This window comes from Halichoeres trimaculatus, unplaced genomic scaffold (assembly GCF_033239565.1).
Source record: "Halichoeres trimaculatus isolate MK-OKI-2021-1 unplaced genomic scaffold, fHalTri1.1 fHalTri1_scaffold_22, whole genome shotgun sequence".
In the NCBI taxonomy this organism is placed as follows: Eukaryota; Metazoa; Chordata; class Actinopteri; order Labriformes; family Labridae; genus Halichoeres; species Halichoeres trimaculatus.
The window spans coordinates 14,167,235-14,186,188 of record NW_027437200.1 but is presented as its reverse complement, the minus strand read 5'-3'; the positions used below and the strand labels follow the sequence as shown (position 1 = coordinate 14,186,188).

General features: G+C 41.0%; 1 protein-coding gene across 24 annotated transcripts in view; it reads left to right on the top strand.

Annotated features, from left to right (window-relative positions):
• The window catches only part of LOC141784311 (receptor-type tyrosine-protein phosphatase delta), a 471,971-nt gene that overhangs the window by 288,092 nt on the left and 164,925 nt on the right, over positions 1 to 18,954 (top strand). For all 24 annotated transcript variants that reach the window (XM_074662121.1, XM_074662118.1, XM_074662109.1 and 21 more), the window contains exon 9: positions 17,379 to 17,416. The gene's annotated coding sequence lies outside the window, so the exon portion shown is untranslated. The remainder of the gene's footprint in view (positions 1 to 17,378; positions 17,417 to 18,954) is intronic.

The window sequence follows — 18,954 nt, the reverse complement described above, 5'->3', positions numbered from 1 at the left end:
GTGTGTTATGGCACTGGTTGTCACACACATTTTCCGGGTATACATTTTTCACATCTCCCACAGACCTCACAAACATGAAGTGGAACCATTTTTGTCTGCCATGATGTGAAATTGGTCTGTAGCTGGTGTGCTTGCCTCGTACCGATGCCACACTTTAAACCAGAACTGTTTCCCCTCCTCTGCGGTTTGACCCGACTGTAAAAACCTCCTGACTTCAGCGTGCCAGATATGATCTGAAATGGCATCAGAGAAAGTCAGACTGAATATGTCACTCGCTGTCATTTTTCTGATCTTTTTCTGTTGCCTCTACGAGCAACATGATAAAAAAAAAATCAAGCCTGTGGGTGTTTTTTTTTTTATCTTGTCGAGAAAAAAATAAATCAGCTAATGCATATTTCACGTTCTTTTAGGGGAAGGGAAAAGTGCTGGCTGTTCTATAATTTCAGACTTGCCGACTGAGGTCAGGGGTTCCATGCTTGAATGCCTGCATTTGCATCTTTGACTCGCTCGGGCCTAGTGAGGAAGAATGAGCTGTTGCATCTCCTGTGATGTGCAAAAAAAGTGAGAATGTACAACAGAATTCAGTGAACTACGTGCGCTTCACTGAACTCAGCATGAAACTATTTCACCACATCAGGGTCTGCATTCTCTCTCAGAAACTGTACAAATGCAAAAAGAGAAAAAAAAGAAAGAAAAGAGAAAAATGCATGAAAGTGGGGCCACACGAATAACTGCACCCAAACACAATAAGGCGACGTAGTCATGCAAATATGTGCTGCTTCATTCTTTTTACATTTATTTTTACTCCCCTGTGCCATAATTCTGTGTTTAATTTTTGTTGTTTATTTCAAAGGTGGCTCTTTGCCTCTTGATGTGTGGCTCTTCAATTCATTCTGTTGGGATTAGTATTGATAAATACTTGGGCCTAGAGACTAGTGCTTAAGTTTCAGTTTCTCTTCAACATGTCTACATCATAGACTGTATATAGAGTGGACAGTGTGGCTCTGCCATTCACCATTGTACGGTTTTGAAGCCAAAATACCCCATCACAGGCGCAGCCATTGGCAGCAATTGCAGCCAGAGTCTGCGCAGTAGAGACTGTGAGGGATTCTGGGAGAATCTGAGTGGAGCTGGGTGACAAAAATAGTAATCATTTTTTTCTTTCGAGAGTCTAATCACTTCTCAACTCTACTTCTAAACATATTTTACAATCCCCGAAAAAAATAAACGGGAACGGCTGATGTTAATCATCAATAAACCTTATGTAAAGCCTTGTTTTTAACCTTGTATAACTAATGAAAACAAACTTTTTCAGAAAAACGAGAACTTGAATACAAGGCAGCCAAATGATATCTTCAAATCACCACAACAATCAGACGTGAGAAACATTTCTATGAGTAGTATTAATTTTATAAAGATTGACCACAGCCCAACTGGAATGGATGGAAAGCCAGATTTTTTAACCTATAAATCTACCAGCCACCAGGGGGAGCAGTTTTTGTGGAGACCTTACTTCGAGCTGAGCAAGATGACTTCCTTTTTTTTAGTCTATGGACTACATGTGCTCCTCTCAGTCACTTAGTTCTCATAGCTATCTATGTATCTAGATAGATAGATAGATAGATAGATAGATAGATAGATAGATAGATAGATAGATAGATAGATAGATAGATAGATAGATAGATAGATAGATAGATAGATAGAACTTTGTCTCTTCTGCAGTAAATACAGAAATGTGTCTTTGACACAGCTCCAAGTACAAATTTAAACACACTTACAAACACAACAAATCTTGCTTTGAAAACTGGAAACATATTAATTTTCTTTTTCGTCATTTCGCTATGTGTGAGATAAAATGTGTTTGTTAAACCTTGTGTGTAAGGTGGCTCTTTGTAGTACCACGGTAATATTTATGGCTCTTGGTCTCTGACTGGTTGGCTACCCCTGGTTTATTTGAATATCTTCACGTGGAAGGTATCTGTTCTTGTCTGCAGTTTTCAAATCCCCAATTGTCACACAGCATCACAACGAGCGTGACCAAAGGCCTCTGCAGTGCCGTGGCCATATGACCCTAGTTTGTCATTCTCTACGCTACAAACCGACAAGGTGAAATCTGCATCCATTCCTCTTTTTATTTACATGTGAACTAATGATTCCCCTGTGGGCTCACTTTGGCCATCCAAATACTCTGCATGGTGCAACCGTGGGTGATGTATGTATGATACTAGTGGGCAAGTGAAGCCGGTGACTAACCCGGTATGAGACATGGTTTCACAGCCTAATTGCAGCTCCCAGCTGAATAGGCCATAAGCCAACAGAGACCTACTGACCTTGGTGGAAGAATGAAAAAAAAGGGCCCCATGCCTCTACATGACCCATTTTGTTGGTGAAAAATCTTTGCTCGACGTTAAACAACTCTGAAAGGCTATTGCGAATTTGCCAAGTTACCACATGAGCGGGGATGTCAGGAAAGCTGCTGGTGTGGTGCAGCGAGAAAGACGTTAACATCTGTCACACACCCTAGGGAGAGCACTGTGAAGTTTTTACAGTAAGCAGTGCTTTACTCGTGTTTGTATTAGACGGTGTTTTAAAAGAAAGGGTAACAGAGCAGCATCAGACAGGCAGTTATTTCTGCACCAACTGTTCACGTCCAGGATAACACCATCAAAACAACTCGTCTGTTTGTATAACTTTACCAAAACTGGTGCATTATGCTTCACTTTATCAGACACACCTGGAGGTAATCTGCTCCAGTGGTGGTATGCCACACAAAGACATGTATGGAAAAAATTAAAATAACACGCCATCTTTCACAGAGGCAGATGCTGCCCTCTTTGTTCCCTATCACCCGTCTTCCTACCCCATCGAAGCCAACAGCTGTTCTTTTGCTGCACGCTCAAACAGCTAAGTAAAAGGCAGGAAACAGATAATTGAAAATGTCGATCTCATTAATTATGGCCCTGGAAGTTGAAGAAGTAGCTTTCATTGGGAAATAAATGACTCATCCCGAAACGTTTCCGACCTGAGGGCTTGTAAAGCGGAATCCTCTTTCATGGTGAAACCATTTTGCTAAATCTTAAAGTGATCTAAGAGCTGCTTTTCATGTTATATTTATTAATAATAGGTTAAATGATTGTCCAATATGGAGTTGGGGGAAGCTGAAAGTGGTGTTTAAATGGAGTATTCTTTTCTCTACAGAGTTCAGCTAATGATTCAGGTTACACAGTCCTAACTTTGGGGCTCTGCTTCATCCTCACTTGTCTCATAACACTTTTTGAAAAAAAACAAAAACAAATATGAAGTGAATTATCCATAAAATGTGTAAAATGTTGCAATAACGGAAATTGAGACCCTTCATTGTTGAATGTTATTTGGACTTTCATTGTACAAGCAGCCTGGGAAGACAATGAGTAAAAGCCAGTGTAGCTTAGCTGTAATTTTTGTGGCATTTGAACCACACTCAAACCTTCAACACTGCTGAAGTCAAAGTTGTTCACCACATACAAGGAAATCCAATGGACAGAGTCCTGCTTTTTAAATCTAAAAGAGACTTTATGAAAAGAAGGATTATACTGACAAACTAATAGTGAGTAACCCTTTAGCTGCATTTCCACCAAGCAGACTGGTTTGGTTCCTCTCGCTGTGGCTTTCGGCATCCAGCTTGCATGCCGCCTGCCCAGAGAGGGCACAGTTTGCTGTGAAAATGCAAACGAGATCAGGCTTAACTGTCCTAAACCGTACTGAACCAAACCGGACTGCTTGGTGGAAACGCGGCTTTTGACTCTATGGCCACCAGCAAGCCTTTAACAGGAGGTGACTGTTGGATCAACACCACTTTAAAACCACGAGACTGCAGGAATATGTCGTATGTTGTAGTAATCAAACATGACTTTGGAAGACAATCAATCATGAAGGATGGTCAGTGTGACACATGAATTATTCTCCATGCTGAGCTTTGTATTTATTTTTATTTTTATATCCCACCTGGCTTGGGGTACAGTTGTGCTTACATTTGCTTCTATCTTCACAAGCTTCAGAAAGAAGATTGTAAGATTTGGTGGAAGGTTCTGCCTTTCACATTGGTTAGTGTGGGTATTGCATTAGAGGCAGTTGGGCCTTGAATCATTACCATCCAACATGATATTATAATATTATTTTGATAAATAATCAGATACGACAAGCCCAGATTCAGATCACTATGAGTACCAAAACTAGCCAAAAGTGGTCTAGTGTGACCAGTTTAAGCATTAAACAGTTCATTGCTGTAGTCAGTTGTTTTGCTTACTTATCTAGACATAGTTCCTCTATCGCACTATTTCATTTATGCACTTTTTGAATGCAGAAAAAGCCTGATTAATCTTATGGATTTTACATGATCAACATGTAATAGCAGAAAGACAGAATCAGCAACTAGCTAGGCTGAACCATATCGGTGACATTGACTTTTAATTGTGGTTAGCTGTGGCATTATTTTACATGGGGAAAAAACAAGCAAAAAAAAAAAAGAAAAGAAAAGCACCCCCAGCCAAATAACTTGAAGTTGTCACGCTAAATAAGGTTTTCACTTTTTCCAAATTTTTGCTTGTGCTGTATGTCACTTTGGACCAAAGTGTCTGGTAAATAAAAAATGTAAAATTGTAGCTAGGAAATATAGTGGAGCATTTCAAATCTTAATAGCTTCTGAAGTTTGTAGGAGCTAGTATTAATGTGTAAACTGAGATGTATATAAGGAAAAAACTCATTAATATTAAATTGTAACTCCAAAGATCAGCTGACAGTCCTGTTGTGGTTGTTATGGTGCATATTGACACCTTTGTGCTTCTAAGTAGCATATAGCCTTACAAGCAGATGTTTTGTTGACAAGTCGAAGAAATGGAATTAAAATATATTGAAGTTCTTCAGAAAGACAGTGCAGCAGCTTACCTGTGTTGTGCCTAAAAGGACAGAATAACACAGGATTAAAGAAAATAAAGCTCTCATTTGGAACTTTGGTCACATTAGGATTAATATGTTAATGTTGACAGCCTTAAGAGAAACATTACTGAATTTGTAACATCCAGGTCATACTACCTGTTTAGATTTGTGGAATGAGCATTAATAAGGTCATGAATGTCTCGCTTAAGCTCCTACAGTTTCTCCTCAGCCAACAAGTCTGGGATAAGTCATGGATCTCTGGTGGGATATATCAGTTAATAGTAGAAGTGTCCTTCTGATGCCCTTCTGTAATAGCCAAGCATCATTAGAGAGAGGGTTAGAGAGGGCCCAGCCATCCATATGTTTCAATAATTACCTTGCACTTCTGTCAAGGCACATACAGAAAGACCGAGCTTACATCAAGGCTCTACGGACAAAATGAATGATGAGAAAAAATGAGTCTAAATTGATCTCTTTCATCATATAGTCTCTTTTTCTTGCTGCGTTTCTTCCAGGACATTAAAAGCAGGTGAAAGGTTGGGCTTTGCAGGGTTTATCACATGAAAGAAGCAGTGCGTCATGCTTAAGTCTTGACTGCCGTGGCAGCAGACTCCTCTGTGAGTGACACATTATTTCTCTGTAACCCCCACCATTCCCATCCTAACTCCCCCAAATCACAGCCCCCCTATCTATTTTCTGCCTGGCTAGCCTTATGAAACTGCATATATTCTGTCAGATTACTCCCACCATATTCCCATACTGTTTGGTTCAGCAGAGTTTGAGGTGCACACTCTGAATTGAAACTGAAACGTTGGGGAAAGTGTGAGCTAGTCATAGACAAGCTGCACCTGGGAGATGTAAAGATAGACTTGCAGTGGGAACCATTCTTTTGTTTTTCAGGCATTTCTATAAGAAATGAACATCCTTGTTTGATGAACTTTTTTATTATTAGAAAAGATACATATGAATTTTTCTTATCCCTCTTTTGTCTCTAAAGAGGTGCTTTATTTTGAAAGGCACATCATTATTCTCAAACAAAAAATAAGATAAGCTAATTGTAATTATTATGATACCGTTAAATGACAGTTTCTACTTCATTTTCTTGGGAGTTAACTTGATATCAGATTGCTTTCTGATCCTTATGTATTGCACAAAATTGGCATTTAAAAAAAATTGTGTAGCAAGTAAAAGGCATGAAAAAAGAAACAAAAAACAGATCAGAACTTACAGTATGGAAGCATTTGACGTGCAGCCTAAAGGACTCTGCATCAGGCCACCACTGTGTCTGACAAGTGACATGAGAGGCAAATTGTCGGTTGTTATCTTTCCTCCCTCTTTTTTTTTTTTTTTTAATCTGCCACTCAAGGACAGCTAAACAATCTGTTACAACACAAGATTACTACCACCTGAATCTGCTGTGTAGAGTGTGACAGCTAGAGGAGAAAATATGGATGTAAACTTTGAAAAGTATGCACTCTTTTCACAGTTAGGTTAGGAAACTGTTCACATGCCATGGTTCTAAAACATTGAGCTGAAAAACATGACCTCATTTACGTTTTAAGCTTGTTTCAATTTCAATCCTTAGATAGGTAAAACATACAGATGTTGAGCATGGAAAGTTTTCTTGTCTCTGTCATATGTCTACAGTTTAAGTAGTATTGACCAATCATGACTAAGTATACTCTGATGAATTAGGGTGTTGTTGTTTTGGTTACTTGATTCACCACAAAAGGGTGCATGGACACTGCTTTTGGAGGGGAAATATATACATTGCAGATTCAAATGCAGCATGAAATCGTTCATACCTATGTTACTATTTTGCAAACGTTATCATCAGTGGTGGCTGCTGGTCAGTCAAGGAGGGGAGGCTCATTTTTTTCCGGCCAACATCATAATTTTTTTTTTTTTTTTTTTAAATTTAAACGTAAATTCTACCCTCCGTGTCAGCTTGCTAGCAGCTGGAGCTGCTACGTGAGACTACGACAGACTGTAAGTGTGAGTGACAGGGGGAGAAGCTCCGCAGCTGTATCTGTAGCTGCTTATTGGTGAAAAGAGAGAGAATGTTTAAACACAACGCTCATTGTTTTTACGAAAAGCTCATTGTTTTTAAGAAAAGTAAACTCACTGGGGATCGATAAAGCCTCCAGATTAGTCCAGAACAACTGAGAAGATGCTCCAGCGGATGGTTATACTTCAAGATCGCTGACTGGCTCATTTCACTGTCAATCAAAAAGGGATTCGGCCTCAGACAGATCATCCAATCATCATGCAGAAGCCCAGCGTCCAGGCCAGCCCACTGTCTCATAGACCCCCAGAGACCCTCAGCATCCGAGGGCGGGACAAAGCCCAGCGTTTATCCAATGACCGTCCAGTTTCCACAGTGGAACAACCCACTCTACGCTTTCCCGCTGAAGTCAGAAGACGCTCAGCGTCCGACTGTGTTAAAGCGCTGAGCCGCTGCGGGAATGAATGAGAAGGAGGTTGAGCCAGTTACCTGTGATAGGTAGCTGATTCTGAACAAAAGATGAAGGAATTCTAACGCATATTTTGTCAATGAAATGTACACACAGCAGTACATATCACCACTTTTTGGGGACATTTTAGGGGAAGCTGAGCTTCCCTTGCAGTCTTAGAGCAATCGCCACTGGTTATCATACACTCTCTTCTTGACATTAAGGTAATCGCTTCAGGTTTTTCAGTTGGCACAGGTATGACGGTAAGCATTGGCTCTCAACTGATGGGTCAAATAGATTTTTCCAGATGAGGCAAAACAACCTCAGTGTGCTTTTGTTTTTTTGTGAGACTCTCTGTGCCTGCAGTAGTCAGATATTTAATTCACACTTCCACACTGTGGGTGGCAGTAACACACCTTAGCACTGGTTGTCATCCACCAGTAAAGGTCTAGTTTTAAATATTTTGGTCATGTGTTGCTCAGTATTTGGTGTTAATTTCTGGAGGCTACTCCTAGACTTGAGGATCAATGACAAAAAATGATATTCCTGTGGCATTTAAGCTTGGTGTTGAAAAGAAAAATCCTGAGTCAAAGTGTAATGTCTGTGTAAAGGCTGCAGCTTTGCTCCAGACTGAACAGGACGTTGACTTTGGTACCGTTATATTTCTCATCTTTGGCTGGAATAAGCTTTACATCCAGTAATGCTGACAGCTCTGGACCTTTATTCAAAGCCCAGCAGAGCATAAAAGGGAAAATGGCAAATGCACCGGTTGACAAAGTCAGGATTGTACTCATTGTCTATGCAGCAGCCACAGTGTGAGCAGCATGAGTTTTATCATCCAATAATGTGAATCCGAAAGACTTCCTGCCACTTTGACCAAAGCTGATTGATTTATTAGCCTTTTTCTGATGAGCATTAGGACAATTCAATTGTTGTTTTTTTCCAAATTCAAATCAGTGGAGAGCAGACTTAGGGACATTAGGGTATTGGTTTAATTGTTTGGCACTGCACGACTTACCAAAGGAGGAAACTAAAATCAATTGCATCAAGATTAAAAGTGCCTTTTTTATCACTACCATCTTTGTGATGGTGTTATCAAATGTTCCACATGCTGAGGCTGTGTACTGATGTCAAACTTGCAAGATTATTGCAGTAAATTGTATCACACATCTATAAAATGTCACCCTTCCAAAGATCTGCCCTGAATTTCATCCTTTAACACTGAAAGCAATTTTGCCTTTATTTACCAAACTGCAATCATGTCTTGCTCCCCTGCTGTTGCAGTCAGATGTAGTGTAATTGGCTATCATCATCATGGTTCTTCAAACATGAACACTTTGTGCAAAAAAAAAAAAGACATATTTCAAACAGGATGTGGAATAATAGCAAGCTCCCTGGCATGTATCTGTTGGCTCATGTCAAAGTGCTCATATCTGGCTGTCCTCTAAATGCAGTACACAACTTGTTTCCTCATGCATTCATTCAATCCCTGTCCTGTCTGCTCTCCCGTGAATGAAAATCTCCTCCAACAGCACACCACAAAAAGAAGTTGCTAAGCCATTGGGATCAAGAATCTCCCCAGGCAAATCAGCAATTAGTGCCTAAGCTGCCTTGTAAAATCAATTAGGAGTTGTAGTATGTGTTACAGGTACAACGCTGGCTGGCACTTCTTGAAATGGACCAGGAGGAGGTTTAAATCTTGCTTTGCAAGACTTTTTTATTTGGAGTGTTCTGGAATAATAACTTTGCAGTATTTTTTTATGCATTCAGGATTGTTTTATTCTGAAGGTTGGAGCCTCTGACAAACTAGTTCACAGATTTGACAGTCAGTGTACACACTACTGTCTGGAACTCAAAATGTTGGAGCTGAAATGTGCATTCTTTAAGGGAAATGTGCTCCGTTTTGGTATAAGAAATGCAGCGCTATTAATGCGATTATATGGTAGTGTGGACACATACACAATAGTATTTTAAAGGGGCTGTGAGGAGTTTGAAAGTGATCTTGAAAAATGCTCCTTTCTAGGTGTATGCCTGATCGTAACCCACTCTTTAAAATGAGATTATCAGCACCAATATTGCTGGTTACATGCTATTTTAATAGCTACCTCTTAGCTTCCACTTTAGGTCGTCCAGGACCAGATTAATGTACGGCATGTCAAGGTCTTTATGACAACGCCACACCAACTGCCAAAGTTTAGTATCAAGATAAGATAATTAAAATATTTTGTAGTGATGGTGGACACAGGGGCCTAACAGTCAGACAGAAAAAGAACAGAAGAGCAGAAGAAAGCTAAACTGATACAGCCCGAGCTAAAAGCCAATTAGCTTTTAGCTCGGGCTGTAGCACTCTGTAATAAAAGGGCTAAACTGTTTGTAATAGCGTCCATTCCTATTCAAACTTGAGAGTCTATCAGTAAAACAAAGAGTGAGGTTATGTTAGCTCTGCTTGGTAGATGACAGGCAGGAGAAAGCTAACCAGGATTTACTGACGTTACACATTACAGAGATGTCTTAGAGCACTGGGCTGCTAACTGTGCTAAATATAGACAGCTACTAAACTACTTACAAACTGACAGTGTTTACTTGTTGTCACGTTAGCCTACAGATAAGTCAAAGCACCAAGCTAGTATATAGCCAGCTGCTACGTTTGCGGGAATAGTAACCTTGTCCATAAGTTTCAGATTCAGAGTTGCCGTGCTACTGATAAATACCTTACATCGGCGCCTTGTATCCAGTAAAAAGTTGTCTTCAACAGAGAAAGTTTGTTTCGATCCAATCTCCATTTAATTCCAAAACAAATACACGCCTCACCAAGAGTAGTTTACAACAGTGGACAGAGACTCCGGGCCAGAAGGTGGCGAGGGAGTGCAATCAAAACAGATCCTCCTCATAGCATTTTTAACGTACAAGATGACACTAAGTATTCATTTAGAAAATTATAAAAACACTGACTTTAGTTTTCTTGTTTTGTGTTTGTCTCTCATCTACAGGCCAAAAGCAAAATTTAGATATTGTCTTCACCTTTCTTGATCATGTGGGATGTTTTCAACCCAAACTAGCACCCTGATGCTGCACTCAATCCGACAGAAAATGACTACACATCTAATTTCCAGAACACTTGACATATTACATGATATGCAGACGACTAACTACTGTATTTCACAGCATGTTGTCACCATCAGGGGTAAAGAAACTCTTGATGGACTTGGAGGTTTCAAAAAAGGCTGCTTTCAGAAGCTGATGGCACTCTGGGCTGCACATAAAATTACAACAATTGCTTAATCTTTGCTACATCAAAGCTTTTCCATTGGCAGCAGATTCAATTTAACTCCAGACGACCCACTTCAACTCCATTAACTTTCTTTGCTGAATGGGATCAGGGAAAGATGCTTCACCATAATGCCAGCTCGCTTTAGGGCAATTTTTCAGCTTGGAAGCTGCAGTCCTCTCTGATGTTAATGGACCCAACAGTTACCCTCCCCGGTCCATGCAAAACATGCGTACATCCCCCAGGTACATCGCAGTGTGACCCAGCCAACTGGAGCTTTTGTTCATGTGGTCCTGTAGCTATGGGCAAAAATTGATGCTGCTACACAATGGACTAAAAGCTTTGGCGGATGGCGAGAGTCCCCAACACAATAGCTGTAGCTGGGCCAGGAGAAGCAGTTGGAAATAGCTTCACTCCCTCAGACATATGCAGCACTTATACAATGTAGCTGAAATGTCCTTCTGCTAAGCAGCATGTGGAAGACTGCTACACATTATTAGAGCATTATTAGGTTGTGAAGTGGACAAGATGCAGTTCAAAAGGCTGAAATACAACTCAAAGTTTACAATTACACAGCATTTTATTATATCAGGTGTCTTTACACAACGTTTCTGCTCACCATGTGGTTGATTTTATCTCCAGGCAGGGTAGGCAGAGTCCAGCAGAAGCCCAGCTGAGTGGTTGATGAAAAACAAGGCCTGGTGAAGCATTTTAGTCCATTTTCACTCAGGGTTCGACTGGAAAAACCATTCTCCCCTCCAAATTAGCCAGCTCTGCTCTTTCTGTCTTGATTTAATTTAAATAATTCCCGCTTGACTTCTCCTAGCTTGACCTTTCCCTCGACATTACATGGATGAATTCATTTAAAAGGGTTGCATTGGTCTCTACCAGCGCTAACTCTGTGGTGACCCTATGACCCCTCAATGAGATGGATGGTGCCAACATCACAAGAATTGTTTTCCCCACAACCTTTCTTCTCATTACTGGTGGTGGTCTTGCAGCTCGCTAGGTGGCTCGGCCCATCTGGCATTCAGCGAAAGTGCCAGATTGCCAGTGCGAGCCGCCTTTGGACCACCTCCACACGTTTTCTGCCTGGCACAAAACAAACACCTCTGCCTGGTCCATAACACCACAGCAGTTCCTACATCCATCTCTCCCAGTTGCTAATTGAGACAGGCGAAAAAGCTTCAGCCGTTCCATTCTTTCCCTAAACGGCTATTGGACGCTGGAGACCAGATGGTCTGTCAGCGGATGTCACTGGTGGCCAGTTGTTACATTTGACAATGTGGGCTGATCTGGCAAGTATCAGTACAATTTTTTTTTCTGCCTTCAAGAAGGAGCAACTGAGAAAACAGCACTTGGATTGATTTCATCCCTCATTCGGCGCACAGCAAATATTTCTGACAAAGACATATGGTGGAGAGAAGTGCACAGCAGCAGGCTGGCCAGCCTCAAGCCTGAGCTGTTTTCACTTGATTGTTTCAGGCAACATGCGCATTTAGACAAGCAATGTATGCAATGTTTGCATGCAGGCAAGCAGAGAGGCATATGCTTCTTGGCTCTGACACAGCCACAGAGGCAAGTCATAAATCTCTGCAGAGCCACAGATATTCATCCTTTACTGTACCTTCCCATAAGCTTTTCCTTTTTTGGCAAAGCTTCATAATGTTTACAATAATAAAACAGCACATTATGACTTATGGGTGTTACTGAATCATGTTCGTCAGCCTATTACAGTGAAACTATGAGAGTCCAATCCCTAGCACTGCATGCCAGATGTTGGCAGTAACATGTCAGGAAGGAAGCAGCTCAGTCACCCCGTCTTCAGCCGAGCCAATCTTTGAGAAATAGAGTCTTTCACCTTCAGTCTATTTGGAATTGGGGGAACCAACCTGACGTTCAAAGTTGCTTGCTGAAGCAGAGTCCCTGTCTGGGCTTTGGCAGCTGGACTGATAGCCAGCCCTGTGGAATGGCAGCTGTTGAAGGGCTTTTTAAATTGCACCCAGGTTGATGGGTGGCTGTCAGGAGGGCAATGGACGAAGGATTTCGAAAGGGGGAGAAAAAATCTTAAGGAACCGAGGGTGGAGGGGATGGGGTTAGTGGAGCAGGGCGGACATTGACCCTGACGCCAAGGTGTGCGGGAGAAGAAATGTCTCTTATCCTAAAATAATTTGAGTACATAAACATGGACAGTGGAGATGGGGGGAAGTTTGGTTTGGGAAGAAATGGAGCAACAAAGCCTGTCAGCACCAGGGTGACTCAGGTAGGCAGCTCATCATCACTGTTCATCAGGTTTGATATTCACAGACTATGTTTACATACAGCAGGATAATATCACTTTCTTTGCCGGCTTGATCGGCTGTCACAGATACAAATGGAAATGTCGACAGTGCTTTCATTTCCCTTTTCTCCTTTGTGCCAGTCCAATCTCACCATTCTATTAATCACAATAGCAGAGGCGTGTTTCTTTTGGCCTCTGAATAAAATTGCTGTGAATGGGAATGCACGATTGTATTTCAAATTAAACAAAATGGAGATACTGCGATTTGCCATTTACAGAGCAGTGAAACACCATGGGTGTCAAATAATGGGACTATTTCAGCCTCGCAGGCTAATCTTGCCTTGCTGAGGTTGTGCTGTGCAACAGATGGTGTTTTAAGAAGGTCATCATGTCTATTCTCTCAGCGCTTACACATTTCACTTTCATTATTTTGGGGATATTTAAAGCGTAATCTCAAACCTGTCGAGGTGTTGTCTGACTGCAGCTGAACGGACACAGTGCTTGTTAAATCTATTAGCCTCTGCGGGGCTCTCTGTGGAGTTTTTAAGATTGAAATGTGGCGGCTGTACACTCAGGAGCCAAATATGTTATTAAACTGTCCAATTAGTGCTGTTAAATGTGTTATTTTACAGTCCAATGACAAGCAGTAACGTCTGCTATCTTAATCTTTCTATACAAAAAAGTGAATACAAGCTTGGGCACATTTAACAGGGCTCTCTGTTTGGAAAGAAGTCATCTTAACGTCTAAAGTTTCTAAGAAACTCTCAAGAATTTGAAGCTGCTCTCTCAGCTGAGACAGTCTCAGTATTTAAAGTGTCTCATAATCTATCAGTCAAATCAGTCGATCATATCACCTCCTTCTGTTTGTTTCTCCAACCAGCTGGTCTGTTGTGGTTCTGCTTGTACAGGAAAGTCTTCACTCATGCTCGATTAGCAGACAGAAATTCATAAGAAGGTGGTAGGACCTCTGACAGGTGGCCTTGGTACTGCCTGCTGTTTGCTGGACACAACCTGTTAATGATTTCCTGTGTCCCCCACTGGTTAGGGAATGTTCGGAATACAACGGATGGATTAGACCTAATGGTGCACCAATTATGTCTAACCTAACCCTGTTCTATACTTCACCGGTTTGTATTTGCAGACATGGTGTGGAGTATTATTTTAAAAAAGGAACTATGGGTAAAAAAAGGGGAAATAGCTTTGAAGGGTTGTAAAATGATGATTATACACCAATCTATTACATAATCAGATAGCTATTAGAAGATTTTAACTTAGCTGAAAAAAATTCAAGCAAGGATCCCAAACTCTAAAGCAAATGGGGATGACAGAGCAAGACTATGCCAGGCCTATAGGTGGTGCTATAACTGTCTTGTCCAGATGCAGCTTTTGGGAGATCCCCACTGAAGTAGAGTTGAGCCGATCATCTGGTGTATTAGTGAATGCTAAGAGCAGAAGTGGAGCAACAGATGCACATTTTGTTGAAAAACAGTCGGCAGATTCAGCAGCACAAGCACAACATGGTAGTCCATGACAAATGTAACAATGGGGCTGTGGATGTGTTGTATACACTTGCGCAAAGCAAGGAGTGACATCAGAGTTCCCACTGAAAAAAAAAAACGGCTTACTGTTTACCATTTTCAAAAAATTGTGTCTTAGGTTGGCTAAAACAAGGAGAAGAAACGCAACAAAACTTTTGCGTTTCACCCTAAAACCCTTGTCGTGTAAAAGACCCGATAAGGGGTTGGCACATTGTTGGGTTTGACCACAGAGTGTAAAAAAAATGAACGTCATCTTGCTCAGCTTCAAGTGAGGTCGTCACGAAAACTGCTCCCCCTGGTGGCTGGCTGCAGTATAAGTCAAAAAATTAGGCTCCCCAGTCATTCTAGATGGGCTGTGGTCAAACTTTAAAAAATGAATACATCTCATAGAAATATTTATCATGTATTTTAAAAAAAAGCAAAAGTTAAAAAATACAGGGATCTTTAAATATTTATTATGATAAAGCCTGTCTTTTTATGAGATCATTTTTATACAGGGTCAGATCACGGCAGAAGTAATTTAAGGGTACCTCCCTTATAGATCAGGTCTCTAACTTGTTCTTTTATTTTTTATATAACAGACTAAATAGTCTCATGTTATATCTCAATTACATGATGGAATCTCGTTCTTTCTCTACATCGTTGCATGTTCTCAAAAGTCCTTCCTCTGTGCCCTGTAGCCCACACGGCGCACAAGTTCAGCTTAGATGCACACAGACACACAAAACACATGCGTGTAAACACACACCGACAGACCAATACACTTCACATAGCGTACACAGAGATGGGAAAAATAAGGTGAAACCGACACAAGAAAACAGAAAAATCTCTGGGTCCCATGGTCACAGAGTTTCAGAGACTGCAGAGGTGTGCTTACTGAATAGTGTAATGTTTTGAAATGTGGACAAATATGTATTTCTTAACATAGACGTTTGTTTACATTGTATATATAATAACAGTTTATTCTATTTAACATGCACGAACACAATTTTGAGAACCTCATAGCTTCAGATCAGTCAAAGTCCTGCGCACCCCCTGAGCTCTCTGGTGCCCCCCTATTGGGGGTGCAGACCCTAGGTTGGGAACCACTGCTCTAAAACATGTTGTCAAATGTAAATGAAAGTGTTACGCCCCAGATTTTATTTGAAAGAATAATGATTGGTCGAGCTTATCTGGTTTCAAATCTATCGCCAATTGAAACTTTATATGCAAATGAGATCTCCAGGGCTCTAAAGGGTTAACTGGTGCAAACTCACGATGTCAGGTCAGTGGAGCAGAGTGCTGCTCCTTTGTAGAAGATCAGAGACAAATTCTTTAACCTCTCTATAAATGCACTGATTACTGAGTGATGTCTCGCATCATGTATTAACCCTTTAAAGCCAGTGTTTTGATCGTTTCATGCAGCTTCTTCCAGTGAAGTTCCACCTGCTGTCTGAATTCAATCTAGAATTAAGCTGCTGCATTTTTCCAGTAACCACATATCTTAATTTTGCAATCACCTCAATTTCTGGCAACGCTGCATTGGTCGTTGCCTTGGCTGGGGGGATATGAGCACATCTCTAATGAGATCTACCACAAACGTGATAACTCCATGATGCAATCTGTAGCGATTAATTACCTCACTTTATTACCCAGCGGTGTTAAACAGTTAATCCTGAGTGGTTGAGCCCCCAGAACAAGTGTAATCAATCCTCAGTTGCAAAAGTGCTGCCAGGGACAACCTGATCACAATCAATCAATGGAAAGGAGTTCTGGCAGGTTTCACCTTTGCCTGTTGACAATGTGGCAAAATATTTAAGCTAATGTCTTGAAAGTGAACGATAGATGTGAGAGTGGCTGAGCCCCAATCACAAATCATTTTTAAAACTTATATTTTGTGATTTCATGGTGGTAGACAGGAAAAACTGGGTGATGTAAAGTGAATGGGTGGTGATGCAAAGTAGAATCCCTTTAGATCCTCATTGTGTAAGAACACTGCTCACCCTGCAGGGTTCTAATTTGCAACCACCTGCTCGCCATGGCGCTGGATTATTTCTAAATGTCTTGAGACTGTCATGTTAAAGCCAATGTGTGCTTTTATTCTGAACAATGAACCAGGCACAGCAAACAGAAGCCTGTCAACAGCTTTTTGACAGCAGCTATTGAAACACATAGCCCTCATACACAGCAGTCATAATACTCAGCCAGAATCAACTGCGGCCAAAGCCAAGCACTGAACCTTTTCCTAGCTGGGGAAAAAGAAGAAAGAAAAAGGAACACAGCATGGAGATGCGCTGTTTATCAGTCACTCCACTAATTCTTCTCCCATCTCTCTTGGCCCTCCCTTTGAAAGTGAACTTGGTATTAATCAACAAGACCTTGAGCGTCTTATGCACACAATCAGCAGTGACGTGGCCCTTTTTTCTCTTTTTTTTCCTGGTCAATCTCTGACCTTTCAAGTGCCGCCCACATTTTAATTAGTACTGCACTAAAAAGCTGCTCAGCCCACCACCCCCACTCTTTTGAGTCACATTTCCCCTTTGTTCTTGCAGCCCCTTTTTTGTGCCCCCATGAAATCCATGGGAGATATACCACATACAAGCAGTGATTGAATATCAGTGGCGGAGAAGCAGTTTATTGTAACGGGTTGGAAAATTACAAGGGCTTAAGTGTCAGACACATATGCCTGCCAAATGTAATCAGTGGGTAATAAATGTTTGCCCTTTACACTGAAAAAAGGAACGGCAGTGCTGAATGTGCGCTCAGTTCACGCCGGCAGATTGCTGTGTGCTTGTAGCTGTAATTATAATAATTCGACAACAAAATTCACAGCTATCTTCACCCATGCCTCTTGAACTCTTCCCCATCACCTTCCTATCATTGCTCTTTTTACAACAGTGTGAGCCATCTCTAATCCAAAGTGTTCTTTTCTTGTTGTCCTGCAGCTCTTGAACTGTTGGGAAGGTTGCTTGAGTGCAGAAAGGTAAGCCTTTGCGATCACATTCTCTACAGAAAAAAATTAAACGGATGGTGAAGACATGTCACTTCATTTTCAGCTGGGTTTTTACTGCGTGTGTTCTCAGTCTGTGGGCTGTGTTAAAGCTAGATGCAGCAGAAACACAGCCTCAGAGGACGGAGAGTGAAGGCCTCTTGCTCTTTTTCTCCCTACTGTTTAATTAGCACGGTCTCAGAGACTGGGGGTGCCGCTTTAGCAATCACGAATCCTGCGCAGCCAATAAGAACTTGTGTTCAAGCGCGGCTGACAGAGATAAATGGCATGCTGCAACATCTCAGCCTCAGTCGTCATCTCTTAGCCATGCAATAGTGCATTGTGGGAAGATTAGAAGGGGTACAAAAATGGGAATGAGGGTCATGTGATGGCAATACAAATCCATGTGGGTGATACTTTAGAGTGTTTGTGTGTGCACATCTTGGTATCAAGGGATTAGTCACACATTTTCCAATGCAAGAGGACTGTGAAGAGAAAGCAAGATGAGATTTCTGTTAAGACTAAAAAAAACAACAATTTTTTAAGGTTTTTGAAAAGATTAGCAGAGTTTTTTTTTCCACAGAGGGCGCAAAATCAACACAAAATAAAAGTTCCTCTCTGGAGTTTTGAAGAGTGGTACATTTGACCTGAAGATTGGATTAAAAAAAAAAAAAACATATTAATGATCTTGGTTTTTCAAAAAGAGAACTGACAAAATTATACACACCACCATCCTATTATCCTGTTTTTCGAGCCAGATGCTAAATTTCTTCCAAGTACATGCTAATGTGTCCAGAACCATCACTTCATGTGGGCACAGAAACAGAAACTCATCCATTTCAGCAGCCTGAATCATGCAGTAAGATTGCAGAACATCGCCCACACTCCAAAAATAAATAATAAAGCCTAATTTTAGATATCCAGCTCTGGTAATAGCCACTGGTGAACTTCCCAGTTCAACAAAATATGACAATGAATCACCCACAGACTCAGTGCTCGGTCCAGAAAAGAGTGAAGTCGCTGAGCTGTACTTGATCAGAGTTTCCAGTCCAAACACTGAATCATGGATTTAATTTGAAGAGAACTTAAGTAACAGTAAATGTTCGCACTGAAACAATCAGCTGTTTGGCACACAGGCTAATCTAAATAAACAGACACTAAGTCTGACCAACCCTTGGAAATGGTTTTTTAGTCATTAAAGCAAAAAGTCTTTGTACAAAATCGTGATTTAAGATTCAAAAGATGAAACTGATTCGGCTGATTTTCAGTACAGGTGCTCACAGAAAAAGCACCGTCATCTTTGTCTCCAGTCTAGACGGTGGGACAACTTAAAGAGCCTTGCCAGATGAGCTAAAGCTCAGAGTGGGCTCGTAAAAAGTTAAAAGGTCAGCAGTAGAGCTTAGGGCCAGACCTTCCTGTGGTTTGAAAGCAAGCTATGAGATGCTAAATCAAGTCTACAAGTCACAGGTACTTGGTGTAGGTGTGCTAAAACATAAGGGGTGTGATCATCACATTTCACGTTAAATTTCTTG